At 33.2% G+C, this 27336-nt stretch overlaps 1 protein-coding gene across 1 annotated transcript in view; it reads left to right on the top strand.

The window, feature by feature from the left end:
* LOC127708908 (uncharacterized) overlaps window positions 1–27336 on the top strand; it is a 246689-nt gene that overhangs the window by 98728 nt on the left and 120625 nt on the right. The window lies entirely within an intron of this gene.

The raw sequence follows: 27336 nt of genomic DNA, 5'->3' as shown, positions 1-27336 counted from the left end.
ACTGTCTCCGCAGGCAATCAAGACTGGGTTGCATAGATCAGATCAGTTCTTTTTATAGTGTCAAAAACCACATAAATAGGATATAAAGGGTTACTAGACAATATAGAAACTAATCAAAGAACAAAGATATGGACCACAGAAACACCAACAACCGACTAATTCGAGCAAACCAGACGTAAATATAGTTATCAATACAAACAACAACATATGGTCTAACTATCAAGAATTGCAGTTGCCATAGGTCTGAAATGAGGTGTGGTTAAACAAAATTTGCGTGAACACAAACCTCTCATAATGTATGTACATGCAGGTTTCGGTGTAATTTGTGTTGTAGCCTAATCACCATACGCAACGCAATACCGACTTGCAACCTGAACAAATGAATGGTTTCCCATGTAAAGAAACGAAGTCTTCTTTTTCTAATTTCATTTCATCCTCATTACTACATGAACTATTGACCTACCTCATTCTGATTATTTAAAGTTCTCTCACCTATGTTATGGTTGTATACATCTAAGTACAAGTTATCATAGGATCCACATGTAGCTTTTGATCTTGGATTAGGACAAGGCTGATGACAGTTTTGACTAGAGGCCTTTTATCTATTATACAAATTCTGCTCTTCGAAACACATACATATACTCGACTATTAAAGTACATGATACTTGTATAATATTAAATGAAAGTTTTAAAATATTTATCATCAGAAAACGATATAGTATAAATCCCACTTTAGTATTGTATATTCATCTTATATTGTATATATATATATATATATATGTTAGTGGCAATAAGTGAAATAGACATTAAGCTTAAATCCTAGGCAATAAGCTAACTCCTAGGCAGTAAATTGCCTAAATTATGTTAGGCATTATTCTTAAATCCTAGAATTTCAGCTTAAATCCTGAAAAATGTGTCCAGGCATTAATCTTAATGCCTAAAATGTATATGCAAGTAAATAAAAAGACATTTATTCAAAGTTAAAATACATTTGGTACATAAAAACATGATAAGAACTGAAGTTTAAAATGTCAACTACCTGATATAAAGTCAGTACTAGTTCTGGCCCCTTAAGTTTATCTCGGATATAACCAAAGCTGTAAATTCACGACCATTGTTACTTTGCAGTTTATGGGATGCACCAAAAATTGTGAAAACAACAATTAAATCGAAAGTCACCTCTGACGCACATTTTGACGTGCAAGCTCTAACGTAACAAATATAAAAAAAGAAGATGTGGTATGATTGCCAATGAGACAACTCTCCAAAACAGACCAAATGACACAGAAATTAACAACTATAGGTCACCGTACGGCCATCAACAATGAGCAAAGCCCATACCGCAGTCAGCTATAAAAGACCCCGAAATGAACTCTGTCTCTGTCGCCATGGCCTGTTTATGTGCCTTTACCAAAGTACCATACATTTCCTCTAGAAAAACATTTTGTTTTTAAATTTTCATCATCATTCTCAAATCCTTTTTTACTTTTTACCTTTCAAAGCCTCCAATGATAAAAATGCCATACCTTTTTTAATTGTAATAGTCTATTATAGTTGCCGTCTTTTCTGGGTATTCTCAAAGGTAAAAATTCAATCTTTGGCAAAAGATCAATGTACTATCTTGGGTATATACTCCTTGTTTTCACTGATTGAAATTTAGACCGCAAATATTCGAGAAATTTGTCTACAGTAGACATGTCACTTAAATGCTAATGATACAGATGATGAAGTGAAAAAGACATGATTGCCTGGAAGCATTTAACAAAAAATTTAACAGTAATGTTTTACATATCACATACAATAAATAGAAAAAAATTTGTGACCAAAACCAGGTCGACCAGTTAAGTGCGAATTTTCTTCAAATAATTTTCAGATAGAATCATCAATCCTTAATTCTCCCTTCATTGGATACGATCACTTGTTTGAAACATATCAATTTTGGTAATACCACAAAGAAATACAAGTTAATTCGGTTATGAATATGGAAAAATACTAAAATTTGAAGATCTGTTAAATTAATATATATCAATATTTGCAATATTATATAAACAAAACTTGACATCAAGAATAGTTAACCGAATGTACATTTGCATGGAAGATAAATAAAAAATCCCAAAGTTCACTAATTGCCTAAAATGTTGTTTGGCAATAGGTTGAATAATCATCATCAGATTTCAGGAAATAAGCTTAATGAAAATTTTAGACAATAACTTATTATAATGCCTAGACGTTAACTTATTGCCTATGATTTTAGCTTAATGCCTAATTTTTCTTATTGCCGTTAACATATTTAAACCTAAATTCAAAATGTAGTCAAGAATTTCGCATTTTTCATAAAATGTAGCAATCCGACGCCAAAAAATTAATGCAATTTATGAAAAAACAAAGCTTTGCAGCAATGCTTCAAAACAGAACATTAGGATTGCGAATATTCAACGTTTTCTTAACTTAAAATAAATAACTTGGCATTTAAGGATGTACACCTCTAAGGAGCAAAAAATTCTAGAATTAAACTTTTTTTCCTAACCTGATTTTTTGGTTTATATGACTGTAAGAAAGTAATTGATGAAGAAAAAATCATATGGTGGTGCACTTTTTTTTTTTTTTTGCTACAGCCATTTGAAAGTACCCATTTTTATTGATTTTCCCATTTTTCATCAATTTTTACCCATTTTTGGGCTATTTTCATGAAAAAAATCACAGTTTCACAATTACACTTTTTTTCATACTTTCACTAAAGATGAATTGGACCAATCTGAATAATTTTAACTTAAAAACACTATAGGTTGGTGTTAATATTAGAAAGTTTTATAAAATCTTGTTGCTTTTTTTGTGTCAAATTGACCATGCTGTCAATTTTGCAAATTAGAGATTTTTCTCTTTTTTTTAGAACAAAAAGCATATTATTTCAACTTTTTTGTTATAAATGATTGAAAAAACACATATCAAAGAATTTTTGAAAAGAAACTGTAAGTACACAGTTTTTTCACAGAGTTTAATTTGATTATAATATTTTTTAAATTCATTGATATCTCCTACTTGTATCACATGTTTTGGAAATAATTCCCGAACGAGATTTCAACGAGACTGAAACTTCAGAAGAATACATCCTTAAGGGTCTGCATGTGTTTGTTTAGGTATCAATACACAGCAAGAAACAAATAAAATTCTAATTATGGAAACTACTGTGCAATTTAGTGAATGTATCCAACGCAATCATACATGTAGGTTTGAACGTTGTTTTCAATTTAGACTTGTATATATTATAATAGTAATATAGCCTTCAACGTGTGTTGGTCATTATTCAACATATCATGACTGTGTAATCTATATTTCATTGGATTATTTTTTATGTTTGACAGTCCGTATTTTTTTTTCTATTCCTATCGGACAGTTGTCCAAAAACTTTTGAAAAGATATTTTATTCACCAATCATGGTGCCCAAAATTTGAGCAATACAATCTAATGAATATTACACAAAAAAGCATAGTCAATGATTAGACTGATTAGAGTGATTGAAATTCTTTTAAACAAAAATATGTATACACATTTAAACAAAGTAACATATAAACAATTGCTTACATCCACTTCATTTGAACTTTGGTGGACAGGTGTCCCATTGGCAATCATACCACATCTCCTTAATTTTACAATGTCATTGACAAAACATTAAGTGTTGCTAGGTTCATGAATCTGCACTTCAACCTTTTCAACGCGAACATTGTAAATCAATCTTTCACCATACACCAGGCCGTTTGTTTTTTTGTTTAAATTGTTTCAAGTTTTTTGTCATGTGATTCTAAACCACCCACCAGGTCTTCGTCATATTCCTAGTATATAGTTTAATAATTGGATCTGTTCATGAACCTAGACGCGGAACGACTCTGTTTACTATTGTTTGTTGTTCTGTATGTTAAAGAACTTACTTCAAGATATATGATTGTTCTGCTAAATCTTTTTATAATTTATCAGCCGAGGATCATAGCGGTTTAAAAAAAAAAAAGAAAATAGTGCTTTATAGATACTTGGAATGCTGCGTCCAAAGTGCTTTTCTTGATCTATAGTTTTATCAGGAATGCTAAACATCTAGTATGTTGGTTGCTGTCTCATTGACGTTTACATGGAATTATTGTATTCGTCATCAATACGTGTATATACTCGTATAAATTGCTTGTTGAGGTGACACCACGCTGGCGTGTACCATGGACGGTAGATAAGTGTTTAACGTCAATTGGTACTTTTTGGAAACATTCAAATGTGATTAAAATAAGAATGCTTCAAAACAGACACTCTAAGCTATAGGTTGATTTTTGTGCTAGTTGGTATATGGTCAAAAGTCAGTAAAAAGGCATGTCTCCTTATCTGGACACATAATTATAATTCATAGCTGTTTTTTCTTTCTTCTTATTTTAAATGTCATATGCGGAGCACATAAGCCGCAAATTCCAATTTTCAAGTCTTTGGTTGGATCCGACGAACATCATACCATTCGTATTCAAAGCGACCCCCATACCATGAATCCACCGTTTTACCGTGTAACAGGCATCACTTAGAATCAAACAAGGATATAGCATCAGCTTTCGTTTACATATTATAGTTAACTTACCTGCACAGCGAAATAGAGAGAAGATTCACAAAATAATGAGCAACGACCAGGTGAATTGTTATCGAGGTATTCCTGTTTCGTGCTTTTGACTCTTTGAGGAGAAAAATAACAACCTAAAGAAAGTCAAATTATCAGGTACCAGAATTGAAATCATGTCTTGCTGTAACTCAAAAGCATAACATGAATCATGAGGAAAGACTGAATACTTGTTTCATTAATTGTTTTTTTTTTTTATGTTTTTTTTTCAAAGAAAGTTACCCCTTCTATCTAACTTTTGAAATAATGCACTACGTCTTGTTTTGTCCTAAAAATACAAATTATACACAATCAAAAATAAATAATAACTAGCTTGTTGATTCATGGAAGCAAGAAACATTTTAAAAAAGAATTGTGACTACAAAATGGATGTAAGATGCAGATCAAATTAACTCTACTAATGAATGAAGTGATGTTGGAGTCCCAATCCGTGATATCGTATTCCCAGTATGTGATCTCGGATTAGTAATCCGTGATCTCAGATAAGTTATCCGTGATCTCGGATTAATAATTCTTTATCTCGGTTTCCCAACATGCGATCTCGGTTTCCCAACCTGTGATCTCGGTTTAATAACCTGTGATCTCAGATTACTAATCCGTTATCTTGGTTTCCTAAATCGTGATCTGCATTACTAATCCGTGATTTCGGATTAATAATCCGTTATCTTGGTTTCCCAACCTGTGATCTCAGATTCCCGCCATAGCATGTGATCCCGGATGATAATCAGTTATCTCGGTTTCCCAAATCGTGATTTCTGATTTCTTATCCGTGATTTCAGATTTATAATCCGTTATCTTGGTTTTTCAATCAGGTTACTCTGACCTTGGCTTTGATCCCTATAAAAGTAAAATCTTCTGGTTTCTATCCTGCGCATAACTTTTGTAACGTAGAACTTAGATTGACCAAACGTGTAACGCCGATGCATCATGGGAAAGAGATGTTTCAAATAATAAAGTTAGGTCACTCCTACCTTGCCTTTTACATTTGACCCTTTTACTTTAAAACATTGTCTGATCTGTGTACGGTGCATATCTATTTTACCGTAGCACTTAGATTGACAAAACTTTTTATGTAGAAATATATGTCAAATACCAAAATCAGGTCACTCGGACCTTAAACTTGACGTTTGACCCCAATGATAGTTATTTATGTTAAGGCATAACTGTTCCCTTGAGAACTTACTAGGTTAACTAAACTTAGCCTTTTTGTGCATTTGTTTTTTGCTGTGTATGTACTGATTTTGTGTCATCGATCATGGATACTTCATAAACTTTGTTTTTTCTACTAATTGTGACCTGAGATGAAGAACAGCAATACAAGCGCTATTCTTTTGTTTTTTGTGGGTTTTTTCTTTTTTCTTTTTTTTTTTTTGCTGCGCATGTACTGATTTGTTTCATGGATGGATATACCATATCTTTTCTTTTCTTTTATATTAAACTAAGTATTCAGACGCCTTTCAGGAAGGTGATTTGTCAGTAAGATTATGTCATTTTGGCTTTGACATTTGACCCCAAAAAGTTATTTGACCTTTAACATTGATACGGCTGAAAGCCAAAATTTTCAAAATGTCATTGTCCAAATACTGAATTTTACAGCAGCATCTAACATGCATGTACGGAGGGTATAAGCCTTGCTATAGAAACATCATTAGTTTTATTTGTAAAACTATAATTAAAAATTGTTAAAAATGTTCTTTTCTCTATTTCAAAATGACTAGCTTTTTAAAAGATTGTTATAACTAATAGAAAAAAATTCAAGAGTACATGTCCTTGTTTTTGGGATATAAGCCATTGAACATTTGGCGGGAAACGATTCTCTCTGGATTCTTCATACTTTAAAATTGACACCTCTTTTCTTACAAAAGGTATGAAAAAATACAAGGATTTTATAAGATTTCCAAAAATGTTTTTTGTAAACTATATGTAATAAAATTATGAAAAATATAGGGGTGATTGGGCAAATAATTTATTTGCACTACGTGGATAAAACCAGCGGATTCTGAATTTCTTAAAAAAGTCAAAATCACTCTTTAAAAGTAAAGTGTTTTTTTTTAATAGTCAGTTTTCAACTATCAACAGCCATGCCACATGATCACTTATTGGAAACCGAGATAAAGGATCGTTTATCCGAAATCATGCATTGGGAATCCAAGAAAACGGATTAGAAACGAGATCACGGATCCCGTTGATTAATCTTTATTGATTGTCGCTGTTAGTAATTAAACAGAAGTGCAAGTCTTAACCCTTTAGCCCCCAATCCCGCCTGTAGGCGTGATGGCGACAACCATTCTTTGATGGCCCGTCTGACCCTCCATACCTTTTTTGAACTGCCCCAGCTGAACTGTCATGATAGCAGGGACTTCAACCAAGCAGTTCATGGTCCATAAACTTTTCTCAGATGTCTGTTCATGAAATATGGCACTTTGAAAGCCGTTTAAGAGTTCAAAATCGGAAAAACGTGAAAAAGTAGCCAAAATCAGGTGGGGGTGGGCATCTTTTGATGGCCACTACGTAACTGGTAGTGACTGTAGGTATAAACTATTATCATAAATGCATGCATAGGTGGTACAGGAACACAACGAGGTATAATATGGCCAATTAATATTTTTCAGTGGGGGTGGGTTCAAACCCACGAGAAAATATTCCAGATTTTGATTGTGTACTCACGTTTCGGTTTAATTTTAAGCAACAATATCCCATTTATTCCATAGATTATATCTTAAAGGTACATAAATTTTTAAACCCTTTTTTACAGAATATAATAATAGCCCAAATGAATTCCGTATATTGGAACAATTGATACCTTTGAAAAATGATATTTTGCGCAAATGATACATCTTAAAATTAACAATTGGCGTAAAAGGACTGCTGCCATTCTTATTAAGTGAGAAATTTACATTTGGTATTTGAATAGCTTTTTTCTAAGAAACAAGGGCGCCAGGTAAAAAGTTATGTAACTTATACCCTCTGTATGATATTGTAAAATCTTTTGAAACGGAGTTTACTTTCTCTTTTTGTATAGTGACATACTCTTTTCCAGGCAATGTCGTTTTACGCTATTCTATACAGAGCTTGTGTAAAACTGGTGTATACAGATTTGACATAGTTCAATTTTGTCGTGGTCGTGGCTGCAGATGGCACGAGAAAAAAATGGCATGTTCTTAAAGTTATTATAATCTACGAAAACGTATAAGGGACATCCTTTTTTAAATTGTCGACTTTAGTCTTGGAATTACCAAATTTATTCTTGGAATTTCCAACTTTTATTTTGGAATTTCCAACTTTAATCTTGGAATTATCAGCTTTAATCTTAGAATTGTTAACATTAAACTTTGAATTATCAACTTTAATCTTGGAATTTCCAACTTTATTCTTGGAATTATCTACTTTAATCTTTGAATTATCAATATTAAACTTGGAATTTCAAACTTTAATCTTAGAATTTCCAACTTTAATCTTGGAATTATCAACTTTAGTCTTGAAATTCCAACATTTAACTTGGAAATTCCAACTTTAGTCTTGGAATTATCAGCTTTACACTTGGCATTATCAACATTAAACTTTCAAGTTATATCTAAAGTCTTGTATAGCTTCACGTAGCCTAATATCCATGAAAGGGGAAGTAACTTCGTATTAATGGGTATACGTGGATATGCCAAAAATATGGGTCATAATTTTACATAAATATGACACTACTTTTTAATTACATTCTATATTGATAGGCATTATTCTGTCATAACTTTATTAATTTGGGGTATGTTCTACATATGTAATTGGAAATCTTATATTAATGGCCAATTGTGGTATTTGAATCAATCAGGGACTTTATATTTACATAACTATAAAGTCCCGGAATCTGTATTTTAAAATTCACCTTTCAAATTTATTCCCAAATGAACTCCGGAAATTATGAGTGATGATATACATTTAGTGCTTATATAAGCATGGGTCATAATTAAAATGTTGTATATGAGTAAAGGTCATTCTTTGTGTATATTTATATAGATATAGGTACCAAATATTAGTGATGTATATTATATAAAAATTGGTGCAGTAAACCACATCAAATAGAAGTGCACAGTTTGGCAGAGGCGAGAGTCCAGTTTAATGTTGATAATTCCAAGATTAAAGTTGATAATTCCAAGATTAAAGTTGATAATTCCAAGATTAAAGTTGGAATTTCCAAGTTTAAATTGGAATTTCCGAGTTCAATGTTGAGAATTCCAAGATTAAAGTTTATAATTCCAAGATTAAAGTTGATAATTCCAAGATTAAAGTTGGAAATTCCAAGATTAAAGTTGATAATTCCAAGATTAAAGTCGACAATTTGAAAAAAAAAAGTAAAAAAGAATGACCCTAATACGCTTCCGTAATAATCAGAATGACTGTACATTTGTTTAAAAGTCCCATAGTAGGTGAGATTTTGCTAAATCTGAACATTAAATGGAACATGCACTTCATCTAACGAATAACCATTATATCCTCATTCAACGTAATTATTTGTTTTTCTCTATGCTCCTCGGGCTCTGTAATTAACAATTTAAGACCGTTTTCTTTTTTACACATGATCTATATTTCATTTTTAAATGATTACATTTTGGAATGCACTCAAAAATCTAAATATGTGATATCAATATCAAATATTCCTTTGGTTTAATCACGTAATGCTTTTTGTTTCATTAATCAAGCAATCTATAATAATAATTATACATTTCTTTCGTACCTTTCACTCGGTATATAATGAGACATCATATTTCACGATAGTGTATTTTCAATTGCTTCTAAATAAAAATTTCTATCTAGCAATGTTGTGGTAACGAATGATTGAAATACATTTGTACGCCTGATTGTTTCTTAGTTATTCAGCTTTCTAGTAGAGAGTTCTTAACTCTATCATAACTGGGACAAATTAATTATTGATTTCATTGGAATAAGGATTACCAAATCAGTTCCATCCTGATAATTATTGTTGACATCACAAATCTTCAATAGTTCTGCCATTTCGAAAAGTGAGTTTAACTTTGGCAGACCGGACATGCATGCAAAGTTTTATCACCTTTTAGTTGACATACTATAGTTCATGATCGAACTCGCTGTTTGTTACATTGCTGCCAGCTTTAGCTCTTACTACAAAGTCGCTGTATATAAATTTGTAATCGTGCCAGGAAAACATACTTACCTGATATCAACCCGGCGTTGTTGGGGGAGCGGTGTGGTGGAGGGGGTCGTGCTACTCGGTATTTAGGTTTATATAAAGTGTTTTGTAGACTCTTGTTTGTCTTTTCGTTGTTTATCGTATTTTTCTATGGCTTTGCCTGTTTCTCTTCAATATATGAGTTTCCTTTCTCCTTTTGTCATCTTCGGTCGCAAATTTACTAGTTTAATCACTTATTTTCTGTTTAAGCATAAGGAAAAACAAAAAGCACTGGCTAATTGCACATAGAACGTACGAACAAGTTACAATCATTTGACTTTGGGATTTTTTCAAATGCCTGTAGCGATTAATAAATAAATGCAGCATATAAAAATGATTGCTTTTGTATGGAAGCGTATATGGTACAAATTAAGTATACTTATTGTCAAAGAATGTCTACTTGTTTTCTTGGAATTCTTACTTATTAACTAGGAATTCCGACTTGTTTTCAGGGAATGTTTACTTGTTTTCAAGGAATGGCGACTTGTTAGCAAGGCCAGTTGATATGTTGATTCTATTTTCCTTGTGGTGTTCTTTTCCGTCTTTTTTTATCTTGAATACTTCCTGAAGTGAAAGTGAGCGTTCCCATTAGACAACTTGACAACTTTAAGTTTATAAAGACATAATAATATAACAAGTCTACATCTATTTATGAAGAAAACCAGCTTGAAATGTACTCTGGAAAGTTTTAATTAAGCATAAGAACTGTTGATATATTTCCCCATGTCAGCTGATTACCTCGTTTGACACGTGTTATACCAGACATGATATTGAGCTTGTACCGATGGCAGCATCGCAGGATTGATGTAGTTTGGTAGATAGAAAGTCTTTTGGTGAGTAAGTATTTTATAACATAATTGTTTGGGGGGGGGGGGGGGGGGGGGGGGTCTATATAGGTATCACCCTGTCCGTCCATCTGTCCACACCTTTTGTATCAGCGCAATTCCCTCTTAAGGTTAATCAGGACCCATTCCTGTGATAAAAAATTTACAAATGACTAAATTTTCAGTCTGCATTTTCAATATACAAATCAAATAACGTCATCTTAGTCAAGCAAGTCTATTCTTATTTCGAGTTTAAATGTTATTAAAATTAAATGTTTATTTGTACAACTATAGGTCTTTCGTGGGATGCGGAGTGTTTGTGACATGTTAGTTTTTTGCCATTTATTCTCTACTTCTTTTTGTAAAGAAATATTATTCAGAAAATGTTAAAATGCCAAGCACATTAATCTACTTCTATCTGTAGTATTTTCCAAATAACTCGAAAGCTACTTTTGTCACCGGAAGTATATTTTTTCTAACCTGTAGTACTCTATTTGGTTGAAAATAGCACCCTGTGATAGCTAAAGCTTCAGCGAATCCCAAAATCAGAGGTGGATTTATGGGGGGCAAGGGCCCCCCCCCCCTTTTTGGGGAAAAATTTGGTTGCTGATATAGGGAATCACTGAAGCGTGACTGGAGCGGGCCCCCTCTTAGGCAGTCAGTGGGCCCCCACTTATGAAAATTCTGAATCCGCCACTGAAAATATATGGTTAATAGGCACTATATAAATTATAATCAACAGGCAGTAAATTTTCTAAACCTTAAAGTGCCCTTTTTGGTGTAAATATAAAACTCATCTTAGATACCAGGATTAAATTTTGTATATACGCCAGACGCGCGTTTCGTCTACACAAAAATCTCCTTAGTGACGCTCGAATCCAAAAACGTAGAAAAGGCCAAATGAATACTAAGTTGAAGAGCCTTGATGACCAAAATTCCTAAAAGTTTTGCCAAATACAGCTAAGGCAATCTATTCCTGAGGTAGAAAAGCCTTAGTATTTCAAAAATTCAAAAGTTTTGTAAACAGTTAATCTATAAATATGACCATATCAATGATAATTAATGTCAGCACAGAAGTGTAATATCACATCCCAAAATATTTGGTTGCTAGGCACTTTTCAAAACCGGAAGTGCCCATTTTGGGTGAAAAACTGTAACCTATGATAGCATATATATACTCTATCAAATCCCAAAACATATGGTTGCTAGGCACTTTTATCAACCGGAAGTAGTTTGTCTTAAACCTAAAGGGGCCTTTGTGGGTTAAAATTGGATTTTGTGATACATGTAGCATATGCTCTACAGGGTCCAAAATATATAGTTAATGGGCACTTTTGTCAACTGGAAGTAATTTTTCCTAAATCCGACGCGCCAAAAGCATCATGAGATAGCATATGCTCTGTACACTCTCTAAAGCGAAGATAATTCAAACATCCAGATGAACGATTAAAGCTCTGAAACCTCTAGTTTTGTGAAGTCCTGAAATCTCTAGTTTTGTGAAGTCCTGAAACCTCTAGTTTTGTGAAGTATATACATTTGTATCTGAAATACATGAATGTAAATAAAAACCTTTTTTTCTTTCCAGATCCACATGAACTTACTGCTAAGATGAACAAGATGAATGCATGCAATCTGCCAATTGTAAGTTTCTTAATACAAAATTTCTAAATGCACATGTACCACGCAACAAAATGTTTGTCAGTAGCATATCAGGCAGGGTTTAGTCTTAAGAGAAAAACAATAGTTTATAAAATGCAGTTAGTGTTGTAAATTTGGATATTTTCCAAAGGTAAAGGGAGATAATAAAATTCCAAAGATATTGAAAGTTTTGATATGCTGTAGGTACATTTCAAGGAGTTACCTCTCGTCAGCAGCATTAATGATCCGAATCAGTTGGAATACCGAAAACCAAAATAATTTAAAACAAGAAGTACTAAAAACCAAAAAATACCGAAATGGGAAGCCAAAGTTCGGTTACGGAAGTTCGCTACTCAGTTTCAAATTAAATAGCTTTCCGTAACAACAGTATATATTGATAGGGGATTAATTAAGGAAGCAAAAAAGCAAAAAAAAAAAATAGAGGTCAATGAGCTTGTTTTCAAGATATTAGCCATTGAAATTTTGGCGGGAAAATGTTCTCTCTTGTCCTTTCATAGCTTTATCATTGACAAGTTAAAGTTCTCAAAAACTATTAAAAAATAGATTTACAAAAAAACTATGTCAATTGGACATGCTTTGATACTATATATGCCCTTGAATTTTTACTAGATTTCATTTTTGTTCGCTTTGGAGATTCCGTATATCGTCAGGTTATCGGAATTCCAATGGGGACTAACCGTGCACCACTTATTGCGGACCTTTTTTTGTATTGCTATGAGTTACAATTTATGACAAAAATCAGCAAAGACCCATCGAAACAACATCTGATACACAAATTTAATAATACTTTTAGATATTTGGATGATATTTTGGCTCTCAATAATGACGACTTTAGTATGTATACTAAAGAAATTTATCCTGTTGAACTTACTTTAAATAAAGCTAATACTAACAATGACCATTGCCCTTTCCTCGATCATGATATATATATCATTAACGGAAAGCTTAATACTAAAATATATGATAAAAGAGATGATTTTTCATTTCCTATCGTTAATTATCCATTTTTAGATGGTGACGTTCCCTTGTCACCATCTTGCGGTGTTTATATATCTCAACTTGTACGATTCGCTCGTGTATGTAACAATGTTTTAGATTTTAACGAGAGAAATTTATGTATTACTGAAAAATTATTACACCAGGGTTTTCGATATCACAAACTTGTCAAAACATTTATTAAATTTTATCATCGGTATAAGGACATCATTCGTAAATATAGCTCAACATGCAGACTTCTTATACGTTCAGGTATTTCACATCCAATTTTTTATGGAAATATTCTTTATAAAGCACAAAAATATCAGTATTCACCTCTGAAGCTAACAAAACCTTTAAATAGACTTATTAAGAAGGGATATAGTTACGATACTATTGTCAGGTCATTAAAGATTGCATATTGTGGCGTTAATATTGATTCACTTATAGGGTCTTTGCATCGGCATTTAACACATTTATTTTAAAACCAGTTGTTGGCATGACACGGGTTATGTTCTTCTCATATATGTTATGATGGTATGATACTAAACCCCTAACGGGAAGGATTGTGCCTGATATTCATATGATGAAGACATAATCTTTCAATCAGTTTAATTGAAGTCTGGAGCTGGCATGTCAGTTAACTGCTAGTAGTCTGTTGTTATTTATGTATTATTGTCATTTTGTTTATTTTCTTTGTTTACATCTTCTGACATCAGACTCGGACTTCTCTTGAACTGAATTTTAATGTGCGTATTGTTATGTGTTTACTTTTCTACATTGGCTAGAGGTATAGGGGGAGGGTTGAGATCTCATAAACATGCTTAACCCCGCCGCATTTTTGCGCCTGTCCCAAGTCAGGAGCCTCTAGCCTTTGTTAGTCTTGTATTATTTTTAATTTTAGTTTCTTGTGTACAATTTGGAGTTAAGTATGGCGTTCATTATCACTGAACTAGTATATATATTTGTTTAGGGGCCAGCTGAAGGACGCCTCCAGGTGCGGGAATTTCTCGCTGCATTGAAGACCTGTTGGTGACCTTCTGCTGTTGTCTGTTCTATGGTCGGGTTGTTGCCTCTTTGACACATTCCCCATTTCCATTCTCAATTTTATTTATAAGACTTTTACAAATGGCTTATTTATACATGTAAAAGATGTATAAAAAGAAAAATGGGAGTCAACTTGGGCAAATTTTTTAAGGCATTTAAATGAATAAAACCAGAGGATTTCGAAAATCTGACAAAAAATCCAAAACATGACAAGCGAACATTCTTAATAACGAGGTCAACTTCTTAAAGCCTTTTTGAATTAGGATTTCCGCCTTATTAATAAAATATTATTTCTAATGCACATTAATACCCATGAGGATTGAATGCATATAGTACATATCAAGCGATATTCCCGTAACAGATTTTTTTCAGCTTCTACTGGAGGGGATGATTTCATATGTACATGTATGTGATATACATGGTTTTTAAAAACCATGATGACATGTACCGTGTCTCCCCGTTTCAGATTTGCCGCACATATACTTCCTGTTTTACATGCCGACTTAAAAAATGTTGTTGCTTTAAATTTTATCGTAACAGATTTCTCAGCTTTTACTTGAAGGAATGATTGGTGTCTGCGTTACACAATCAAGGGTAAGACATTGCTTGAAAGCAATTGATCCAGATGGTGTAGCCAATAGAAGTCGTCGACGTTTAAGGAGGAGGTTATATTTCAACAGGGGACCCAACTTTCTTATTCATGTCGATGGATATGACAAACTTAAGCCATATGGCATTGCAATTCACGGAGCAATAGACGGATATTCTCGGAAAATGTTGTGGTTAACTGCAAGTCGGTCGAATAACAATCCCAGATTTATTGCATTTTGGTTTCTTTCATGGATTAGGAAGATAAAAAGGATTCCAAGGGCGATTCAATCGGATGCAGGAACAGAAAAAATGTTCTAATGCGGGATTTGCAAAGAGCGCTCAGACATGACCATAATGATAATATGTCTGGCAGAAACAGTTTTTTAATTGGTAGATCAGTGGGAAATCAAAGAATAGAGAGGTTCTGGGGAACTCTAAAAACAAATTTTACTCACTATTGGAGGAATCACTTCCGAGATCTTCAAGATACTGGTGTTCTAGATGTTTCATCACCTATTCATATAGAATGTGTCCGATTTTGCTACCTCTCCATCGTGCAACATCAGCTTGACATGTTCAAGGAAAGATGGAATAGTCACAGAATTCGACAGCAACGGCAGGAAGTAATAGCACCCATAAGTATACCGGATATGATGTATTATCAACCTGAGATCTTTGGGGGTTTAGACTATTCCTTTCCCCTGCCATGTAATTTACACACAATTGACACTTTGATACAACAACATTCGACAGATATAACTGAACATGGATGTAGTGCACAGTTTCTTCAAATTGTAGAGCTTATTTCTGGGAGGAGACAAAATGAGTTTCCTGTTGTTCAAACTTCTGCCGATGCCGAACTTTTATTTCGAACGATCACTGCAGTTCTTCCAACTTGCATATAATTAACAAATAAAATATAATTTTGTGTTGTATTTATATGTACACATTGCAATTTGTTACCCCAAGTATGGCGACAGAGCATGTTTCGTTGATGCCATTTAAGTCCCGAAACTTACGCCGCATTTTTGTCAGCAGATTGATCTGGTGTTTAGTGAGTTGCTTTGTGATGATGTGTTGTTGCGTGTCAGTGCTTTTAGATAAAATAATTTCTGTTTTACTGATACTTTGAACACATTTAACACATATAACACTGTACATAACTCTTTTCTCAGCTTCTATGCAGCCTGTCTGTTAACAATTGCTTGTCTGCAGGTTTTCCCGGGTGTCCCTTGACCATACTTTAACAAGTGTAACAGTCCGATGTAATGTTAGGATTTAGCGCTCACATACATGTTTAACTCCGCCACGTGCACTTTCTTTATGTACCTGCCCCAAGTCAGGAGCACGAAGTTCAATTATTGTCGTTGTATAAATGTGTGTCATTTTTTTTTTTGTAGATTGTTTAAATATAAATAAGACCGTTTGTTTTTTTCGTTTGAATTTTCACATGGTGCATGGTGGACTTTTATAGCTGACTATATGGTGTGTTGAAGGCTGTACGGTTGCCTATATATGATTTCTTACATCCACTGCATTTAAACTCTGGTGGATAGTTGTCTCATTGTCAATCACACCACATCTAACTTTATTTCAACTTCTATGTTGCGTTTTGTATACTGTAACATTGTTTATCTTTTGTACGCATACCCCGCAGCCCTCTTTTCGGAATCCCGAGCAAAAGTCCTTGTTCCGCGATAGAAAATTTAATTACGAACTCATATAAGATAGCACGAATTTCAACTCAAAATCTTAATTAATCTAAATGAAACTTAAATTCGAATCTTACTTAAACTCAAAAAGTGACTCAAATTTAATGGTGTAACTAGAACTCTACCTTTAAATGTGACTCAAACTTGAAGTCCAACTCGAAACTCAATGCTAACTAAAACTTTAATTCTAATAATGAATTGAATTCGGAATCAAAGACTAACTCAAAGTTCTACTCAAACAGTAACCCTAACTTTAATTTGAACTCTAATTCGATGGATGGCCACACTCATCCAAGGCACATACAACATGGAAATCTATCTAAAAATAGAACAGGTTTTTTCCGAATTGGTCACGTGATTTTACCTCATCAAGTAATGGGATAACCACATCAAAGAATGACAGGACCACATCAAATAATGAAACAAACACATCATGTAGTGTAAAATCGTCAATTTTGAAACATTATTACGTAATGTTAAAACCATATAAAGAATAGGCAAATCATCATTACAAAATAACAAAACCACATCATGTAATGAAACAACTACATAACGTAAAGTCACATACACATCAAGTAATGTTAAAACCACATTGACTAATGACACAACCACATTAAATAATGGTGAAACCACATCGAGTAATGACAAAACTATATCAAGTCAATACTAAACTATATCGTGTAATATCGAAATATCACTAAGTAATGACTATTCCATATTGAGTTATATCAAAACATCATTACGTAATGTCAAAACCATATTAAGTAAAGACAAAATATCATAAAGTAATAATAAAACAACATAAAGTAATATCAGAGTTCCACATAAGACAGCTGAGGCGTTCCATATCTTTGCACTGTACTTGTCCATGGATTCACAATACCGATTGAATCTTAGTTGATATTATGAAACTGAAGATGTCTTGTATGTTATAAGTCTGTTGTGTAAAAAAGAAGTATAAAGTTGAATAAAAACTTTATTCTCAAAACAAATGAATGTTAACAAGTTTATAACAAAGTTAACATGATCTTCAATTTTGAATTCAAATACAGTGAACAAAACAATGAAATCTGTGTCTCGAACTTGATTTTCAAAGACTGTTTACACACAAAATGTCTTTGATAATCTGGGTATACCCAGGAGCAAAGTTAAAACACCCCCACCCGCTACCTTATTGTCCATTAGCACAACTTTTTTCAAAGTTGCAAATCAGTATTGGGTACCAATATCAAAGGTACAAGGTATTTTGTTTACTAGCACTCTAACAAAATTTGAAAAAGAAATTATTCACAATTTCTGAGATTACCTCTGGACAATTTTCCCCCCATATAGATACCAAGTACCAAACAATCCAACCAGCTGTAACTTTTTTTCAAAATTAGACAAATCATTCTGAAAATATCAGAGGCACAAGTTCCTATGGTAGTAAACGTTTAGACAAAATTTGAAAAAGAAATTAGTTAACAGTTTCTGAGATTCCATATAGATACCAAGTACCTAAATATCAAAACAGCTGTAACTTTTTCAATTTTTGACGAATCAATCTGAAAATATCAGAAGCATACTTTCCTATGGTAGTAAACGTTTAAACAAAATTTGAAAAAGAAATTATTTACAATTTCTGAGATTTCCTCTGGACAATTTATTGTCCATATAGATATCAAGTACCAAAAAATCCAAACAACTGTAAGTTTTTCAATTTTTAACGAATCAATCTGAAAATATCAGAGGCACAAGTTCATATGGTAGGTAACATTCTGAAAAATTTGAAAAAGAAATTCTGAACAGGTTCTGAGATTTCCTCCTGACAAAAAATGTCTACGAACAGACAGACGGACGAACGGACGGACATAATGATTCCAGTATACACCCCTTATTTAAACGTCGTTGCGGGGGTATAAAAAGATTGGGCTGCAAGCGTTAGACTTTAATTTTTAAGAACGATTGGGTAGAAAGAACATGTTTCAGATTACAAAACTTTCAAATTGCTCCCCCAAAAATTGACCAATGAATGATCATACATGTACCAGACTACTATAATGATTTGAAATATTTTGGCAATGCAGATAAAAAAAAAATTAACAAACTAGGGACGGGTCCAGGTGATGGCGTAATGGGCCTATCATGATACACTATATATGATAACGGGTATGTTCCGACAACCGGGGTTCATATCAGCTAAATTGTCTGATGGGGTTAGGGTTATTTTTCGCATTGCATTGGAAGAGGTCAGATTTGACTATCTAGAACGGGGTATTATAAATACAAGTCTGAACTGAAAACAAGTTTCAAACCTATGATTGCGTTGGATAAAATCCGCAATTTTTATACGTATGCATTCAAAACAAATTTCTTGGTAGAGGGGTCTAAATACAGCACAAACAACATTTTCCAAAAGTCCAAAACGGTGAAAAAATATATTTCAACAAAACGCAATTGACTAGCAGGTCGAACAACGAATGTTCTTAAAACACTGCTGACTGCCTTGGCGATTGCCAAATAAACAGATTACCAGATGTAACAAAATAGATCTTTATTATATTATATATATCAAAAGTTCAGAAAAAGTTATCGTTTAATATTTATTTTTCATTTGTCATGTCCATTTTATTTTTTTTTTTTAACTGAATTTATAACTTCTTCAAAAGATTTCATATCCACATGTTAATCAAACAATTCACAATTTGAGTGATCCGGAGGCAGATTATTTTCATCAATGTGTGGTCTGTTATCATAATCAATCAAAAATTGTCTGGAACTAGGTCAAGGCTTTGAACTCCTAGAAGAACACCCCGTCAATGTTTAGACCTGGTGCAACCTCCCTCCTACCCCGGGCATCTTCCTTTGCATATAAACTTGTCGGAACTAGACAATAAACTGATTGCCTTAATTTAGTACTGTGGTACAATGACGTCAATTTTTCATATTCAATCATGTATTCCACCTTAAAAGCCTACAATATTTAGAACGAAAGAACTTTATTCTTCAGTGTTTGTTTGTCTTGTATCAGGTGTGTCGTTCAACGAAACCAGAGCTTAATCTAAAATAGAGAGATATTTATCAGTCTGGCTACTTCATATGTTGATGCTAAATTGTTGAAATCCAGGAGCTTCTGAGCTTCCCTATAGATCATTTACCAGGTCAACCGTAATTACGCCTCCGATTCAATAAATCCTGGCCTAAGACTATCGAAATGTTAAGTAACGCCTAATACCCTAGAATTTGGAATTGCTCGTTATTGGTCTACTGCTGTTAAGATCCATCCAATCATTTTTATATACGATAGACAATCAATGGAGAGAATTCGGCATAACAAAATGTCACACCCTGACACTTTAACTATAAAATATACATGCTCCAAGTCAGGAACCGTTACATTAGTGCATTTCACAATTACTTTCTGCTTTTTAGCCAAAAAAAGGTCCAATTTTTTCCCGAATGATTTAATTCTACGCCCCTTTCAAATATCATAAAAACACCCCTGCAAAATAATGTTTTACATTGATACTAATGCATTGCTGCTATCAATCAAATAATTGTTGAATTAAAATTGTTGACATCTGTTAAGTTCAAATGGAGATGTCTTAGGATTTCAAATGCAACAATGAATATAAAAAGACAATTGGTTAACAAACATGATGTTTTCCACTTCACACATTATTACCAAATATTTTTTTAAAGACACACCAAGTCGCTCATAATGAAATAAACTAGTTTTCACTAAGATATTTGTACTTTCAATAAACAAATGACAAACAAGTCTGTGAACTTACTACTACTGTTCATTGTTGTACTCTCTTTCCAGGATATAAATAAAATATGTCGCTAAATAATAAAGTAACCTCGTTCATGTATTACAACACAATAATCATTCATCTAATGAAATGCACAAAACATTACAATCAACATTTAAATGCCACATGCAAATCTCTGTACCTTTGTAATTTGGTTTGTGGGAATAAAGATATATACATGTATATAGTCAATTTAATCAGCCCTTCAACAATGAAAAGTACAATTTGAAGCCAAACAAACAGGTAGAGACTCACAGAAGCGTGAGTTGCTCATGCTCACCTTGATTGGACTTCCAAAGAGATTTTTTTTAAATCAACCAATCAGAATGAAGAAAGGAGTAGGTCCAGTAAGACCCCTTTTTGGCCCCAAAATATAGTAGTTTTACAAAATTGTTAAAATGTAAACTTTTAGTTATTTATTGAAAAGTAGAATGCTTCTGCTACATAAATATGGGCTGTTTTTATCAATAAAATACACATATATCGGGTACTAGCATCATTAAGTCATGCTAAATTAATGATTAAAGATACATGTATATTTTGAACTAACATTGAGGAGTACTGGCTCCTGGTATTTACAAAAAACGAGGAAAGCTGATGCCCGGTACTAAAAAAAACAATGAGGAAGATCAAGATCCGGCACTAGAAAACAATGAGGAGGGTTGACCTCCGATACTAATAATAATAATTTCATGTTAATTTACCCCCGGTTTAAAATGTGAACTAATTTTCTGAAAATGCATCACGTCTTGGGTTTTATTGTATTGATCACAAAGATGGTAGTGACGCGTTTTGTGACAATGTTTTAGTAAACTTCTTAGCTTGAGACGGGCGCATGACATTTCCGCAAATTTTTCAAATTTACATTATTACTTTTCCGCAAATCAAAAGTTTACGTTTCCGCAAATCATTATATCTTACTTTTCCGCAAATCAAAAGTTTACGTTTCCGCAAATCATTATATCTTACTTTTCCGCAAATCAAAAGTTTACGTTTCCGCAAATCATTATATCTTACTTTTCCGCAAATCATTATATCTTACTTTTCCGCAAATCAAAAGTTTACGTTTCCGCAAATCATTATAATTTTTATCTTACTTTTCCGCATATTTACCTCTAAACAAATGAAACTTTTCCCTGTATTAAATGATGCCAATTCGGATTTTGTGATCTGTTTTGTTTTTTTCCAACCTGAAATATTTTTTTATAAACGAAGCATTCAAATCCTGTCCAAAATTGTTTATCAACTAACCAATCCATGGGTTTCAAAATGGTTCGTCAGATATGTCGAAAAAGTAACGCCTATGTCTCGCTTTCAGCGACTTCGTCGCAGGCGAGACAAAAACCTTATTTGGACAGAAGCTTAAACAGCTTGATTGGCAAATTCTGAAATATCCTTTATCGAACCACATGAGACCAACCTGTGTTATTTATACCACAATTAAAGATAGATAGACGGTTGTAGATAAACAGCCTATGGAAAGAGCGAATCGGGCTGAAACTTTTTGGTAATGAACGATCACCTCTTGTTTAATTACCGAGACGATGTGGGATGATTACTACAAAAAACAGACAGTTTACATCCTGAAAGTTACACTGGTGTTAAACTGATAACCGTAACTGGATTTACGACGATCCCAATATGGCGACGGCAGAAATAAGTAAAATCTTCTCAGTCATTTTTCTCGAATGTAGCATGTTTTTGTCAATAGTTACTCAGCTGCAAGGTTTTTCTATACCATTTTATCATATTTGCATCGTAACGGTGCACTACGATTGTCTAACTGCTAAGAAAATTACCGTCGAAAAATTCGGGATGATATTTATTATTTTTCAGTTACTATTATCCCATAAAGAAATTACGAATATCAAACAGGAAAAATGCCATAATTGAACTACGATTATCATCCCAAATTTTTCGACAGCAATTTTCTAAGCGCTCAGACCATTATAGTGCACCGTTACGATTCAAATAGGGTGTAATGATATAGAAAAACCTTGCAGCTGAGTAGGAAGTACACCACTAATTCATGGTCTCATTGCTTTCTATGTTAATTCCTCCGTTTCAAGCAAGCACACCTCTTTTGATTTAAATTCAAATGAAGTGACAATCATTGCATTTCAAAGCAACACTTTTATATGGTGTCTTGTACTGAAAAAATCAACATACCTTTAATGGCATAGAAGAAAGAACTGGTTCCCGGAACTTCGGATGTACCAAAACAGGTACTTCAGATCTGACATACAGACAAAAAGTATCCCCCTTTTTAAAATTTGGTGCAGTTTTTTTATATTCAAAATTAAAAGTCCAAAAGTGTTCTTCAATGATCACCAGTCCTTCAGCTTTCATTTGATACCAAAAGTACCTAAATATTCCACATATTTTGAAAGTAACACTCAAGCGTAGGAAGTATCTTGTGTTAAATATGTACTACTCTCTGGTATGTGCTTTTTGGCCAGGCCCGAATTAGTGGTCTTACATCAGTAACTCGTGACAATAACGGGCTACATTTGAGAAAAATTACTGAAAAGATTTTACCTATTTCAGCCGTCGCTATATTGGAATCGTCGTAATTCCAGTTACGGTTATCAGTTTATCACTATTGAAGTTATATCTTGATCAGTTTATGACATTTTTACACGATAAACTCGATCAATAGGTTGTTTATAATTCATTTTGCCTCTTCAACGCATTGTCGAAGCCCTGGCAGGTTTATTATAGACAAAATCAAAGGAAAGACCATTGTTTCGATGTATATTCTTATTGTAGAGCATCTCAATGTTTCACGTTGCCCGCATCATATCAGAGACACCTAATAAATGTTGTAATATTATTTCTATTCTCTATAACTGCATAACCATACATTTCATGCGAGCAAACTTTAATTTAAAAAAATTGCGCAATTTTTTTTATGGCAACGCGATTTTTTTTTATAATCAACTTCTTTCAAATGCCATATATTTTTTAATGAACTGCTTTGACTATTCAACTTGCATAGAATTAATATGTTCTTTTTATAGGAAAAAAACACACAATATTTGATTTGTACCATGATTAGGATTAAAACAAAAGGTATTTAAGAATAAAAAATCCGTTTCAAAACATGTTTGCTGAGATAATTAGCATGAGATTAAAAATAAAATTAGTTCAGTGAAGTGGAAGATGTAAGTCATGGGTGCATACAGTGAATCGTCATTTGCCTGGATGCTAATCTACTTCCCTATGTCCATCAAATACAAGAATACATGATTTTTAAATCGCCTCAACGAAGTTGAGGAAGAACTATTGGGGTCACCCCCGCGTCCATCTGGTTCAGGTTTACGTCCAACCTTGCTATAACTTAGCAACTACATGTATTAATGTCATGAAAACTTGCATATAGATGCATTTATGGCAGTCTGTCAGCATCCAGGTGAAATTTAGTCACTTTGACCTCTATTTCATGGTTGACTGACTTTGTTCAAGCATGGAAGTAATATTTAAATATTACTTCCATGGTTCAAGTTTACGTCCGAATGAGCTTTAACGTAGTTACTAGATGTACTAGTTGCTATGTAAAATTCCATATAGATGCATCTATGGCAGTCTGTTAGCATCCAAGTGGAATTAAGTCACTGTGACCTATATATTTCATGGTTGACTTTGTATTGGTTACCTAAACTACACCTAAAAAAAGTAAATATCGATTCATCTCGGCCTCTAGTAAGTGTCCTACAACTAATCTTTCAGTGTATTTAACAAGTTCCTTAACTGCTACCAAAGAGCTTATCATAAACTATTGTAATAAAATATATGAAAATAGTGGAATTAATTATTTTGAGTGTAAAAAATTCTTTGGATGTTTTAGATGAATAACGTGCTTTTGATGGTCCTTTTGATTCTGTTGACAGTTTTGACTTTTCTAAACTTTACACTACACTTCCACACAATCTTATGAGATAAAAGTTTTCCAGGACCTATTTAATCAAATGGTCGTTTGGTAAATCTGAAAGCAAATATATTTGCTGCAACTCATTTTAAGCCTTCTTCTCTAATGAGAAAGGTGAATATGATACATATACTTACTTGAGGTGTGATGAGATGATTGAAGCTGTTAATTTTCTCCTTGATAATATTTATGTACGTTTTGGCAACAAAGTTTATCGACAGGTTGTAGGTATTCCTATGGGCACTAATTGCGCCCCTTTAAAATCAGACTTGTTCTTGTACTGTTATGAATCACATTTTTTGACCAAACCCAGTAAAGACCCGTCTAAATTGCAATTAATTGATAAATTCAACTATACTTATCGTTATCTTGGTGATATTTTTTCGTTAAATAATCAAGAATTTTCTCAATATACTGCCAAAATTTACCCAAAGGAACTTACTATAAATAAATGAAATTTAAACGGTGATAACTGTCCTTTCCTAGATAAAGATATTTCGGTTTTAAACGGGGAACTCCAAACTAAAATTTACGACAAAAGGGGCGACTTTTCGTTACCTTACTACTGTACTGCTACTCAAATTCACATGTGTTACTGTATCTATGTACTTCATTTATGAAGAGCTCATTGTTATGATAAGGTTACTGGTGTGATAGCTTTCAATTGTAATATATGGTTTATGAACTTCAATAATCGCATTTAATTTGCTTACTTTTATTGTGAATTGTGTATTCTTGACTTTTTTCGTTCCCTATTGTTAATTTTCCTATTTTGGAAAGTGATGTTCCTTTGGCACCATCTTACGGTGTTTATATTTCACAACTCGTTCGCTATGCCCGTGTCTGTTGTGACGTTTTTACTGGTAAATTACTAAGTCAGGGATTTCGTTACCACAAATACTTAAAACATTTACTGAATTCTTTAATAGATATCAAGATTTGGTTTTGAAGTTTGGTTGTACCTGTAAAAAACTTATTTGAAACGGGATAGCACATCTTCATTTTTACGGAAATGTTGTTTACCTGCCCGGAAATTTAGAAACGATCCTGATAAACTTATCGATCCTTTAAATAAACTTATTCTAAAAGGTTACCAATTCAAAACTGTAATTAGATCATTGAATATTGTTTTTATTGGTATTAATATTGATTTTATTATCAGGAAATTAAAAGCAAACTAAATATTACATGTATTATTGTTATATACATATACACATTCATGGATCTACAATCTGTCGATACCTGTATCTTGGCATTGCACAAGGTCATGCTTTTCTCTGACTGTTAATGACGTCTTTACACTAAATCCATTGGATGATGGATGTGTACGGATTGCTAATTTAGTCTTGGTTGCATGATTTATTTATTAGTTGTTTATAGCTTTGATGAAAGCCAGTATCCAGTAAAATCAACCACCTATTTTGCAATAATGCTGCCTTTTTAACGGTTATAAAGCTGTCCAGACCATTCATACTATACAGAGATTGCTGGCTAATTTCACAAATATTTTTCGTGATGTCAAAAAAGTTAGGGAAAACACTGTGCAATAGTGAAGGGCCATGATCTTGATCAATGGTCTCAGACATTTTTGTCATAAATATGCCTTGATCGTCCTCTAATGAAATAACCATAGTTGCTACGGATTTTTTTAGCTACACCCAGTAAGTTGCTATAGTAACTTGGTATGACCTTGACACATTACCCTGGAAAATAGTACCAAACCAAAGCTTATATTGTCACCAGTGGAAATAACCATGGTTGCTAAGAACTTAAGTGCCACATAAGCCTTGTTGCTAAGGACAAAGGTAACGGGCAACCTTTGATCTTTAATTCAAATTGAAGCCCCTTTGATACTGAAAAATTTCAATGAGCATATTTACTCTATAGTCTCCTGACATTTTGAAGTCATGACCAAAAAACTTAATGTCTTCAAGTTTTAAATAAATATCCTAATAGGCAATAACTCTTTTATTAATTCCTGGATTTGCACAAAAAATTTACCAAAAGTAGATCATCACGAAAATTGCACAGCAGATAGATCTTGATATTTATCCAAGGGCTTGTACAGAAAGGAGAAAAGAAATTAGCCCAGTCTTTTAATTTCACCTTTCGGTATATTGATGATGTACAGTAACTGTCTCTTAATAATAATAGATTCAGTGATCACTTACATTTAATATATCCAAGTGAACTTGAAATTAAAGATACTACCGACACAGATAAATCTGCTTCATATTTAGACCTTTTTCTCGAAATGACTACTGATGGTAGGTTGAATACCAAAATTTATGATAAACGCGATGATTTTAATTTTCCTATAGTCAACTTTTAATTTCTGTGTAGCAACATCCCAGCGGCACCAGCATATGGAGTATATGTGTCTCAATTGATGTGTTACTCTAGAGCTAGCTCAAAATACGCTGATTTTGTTGAACGAGGAATACTGCTTTCTCAAAAGTTGCTAAGACAGGGCTATGAATCAATCAAATTAAGGTCATCACTCAAGAAATTTTACGGTCGCCATCATGAGCTGATTGGCCATTATGACAAAAGTGTGTCAGAAATCATATCTGATATTCTTCCTCAGTCATAATAACCTTCCATCATTACCGAACTGAACAAAGAAATAACACAACGGGTGCCGTATACGATACAGGAAATGCTTACCCTTCCGGAGCACCTGATTTCACTCCCAGTTTTTAGTGGAGTTCGTGTTGTTTCTTAATTATTATTTATAACTGTTGATGTAAATGTCCTTTGGTTTTTGTGAGTCTTTGTTTACTCCTTGGTTTTGATTGTTATTGTCTTGATGTAGTGAACACTCTTTCATTTTCAGAATTCTGATATCTGCTTTTGCTTTGTTTTTGTGTTATATGCAAAATCCTGACCCCTATGTTTTATTTTTAATAACAGCAGCCATGTTTTCGATCAAATCAATTGAAAAGGTCTTTAAAGGAGGAATGTTTGTAA

Source organism: Mytilus californianus, unplaced genomic scaffold (genome assembly GCF_021869535.1).
Source record: "Mytilus californianus isolate M0D057914Y unplaced genomic scaffold, xbMytCali1.0.p SCAF_7, whole genome shotgun sequence".
Classification (NCBI taxonomy): domain Eukaryota; kingdom Metazoa; phylum Mollusca; class Bivalvia; order Mytilida; family Mytilidae; genus Mytilus; species Mytilus californianus.
The sequence above is the reverse complement of the archived record's forward strand: the minus strand, read 5'-3'. Positions and strand labels throughout refer to the sequence as shown.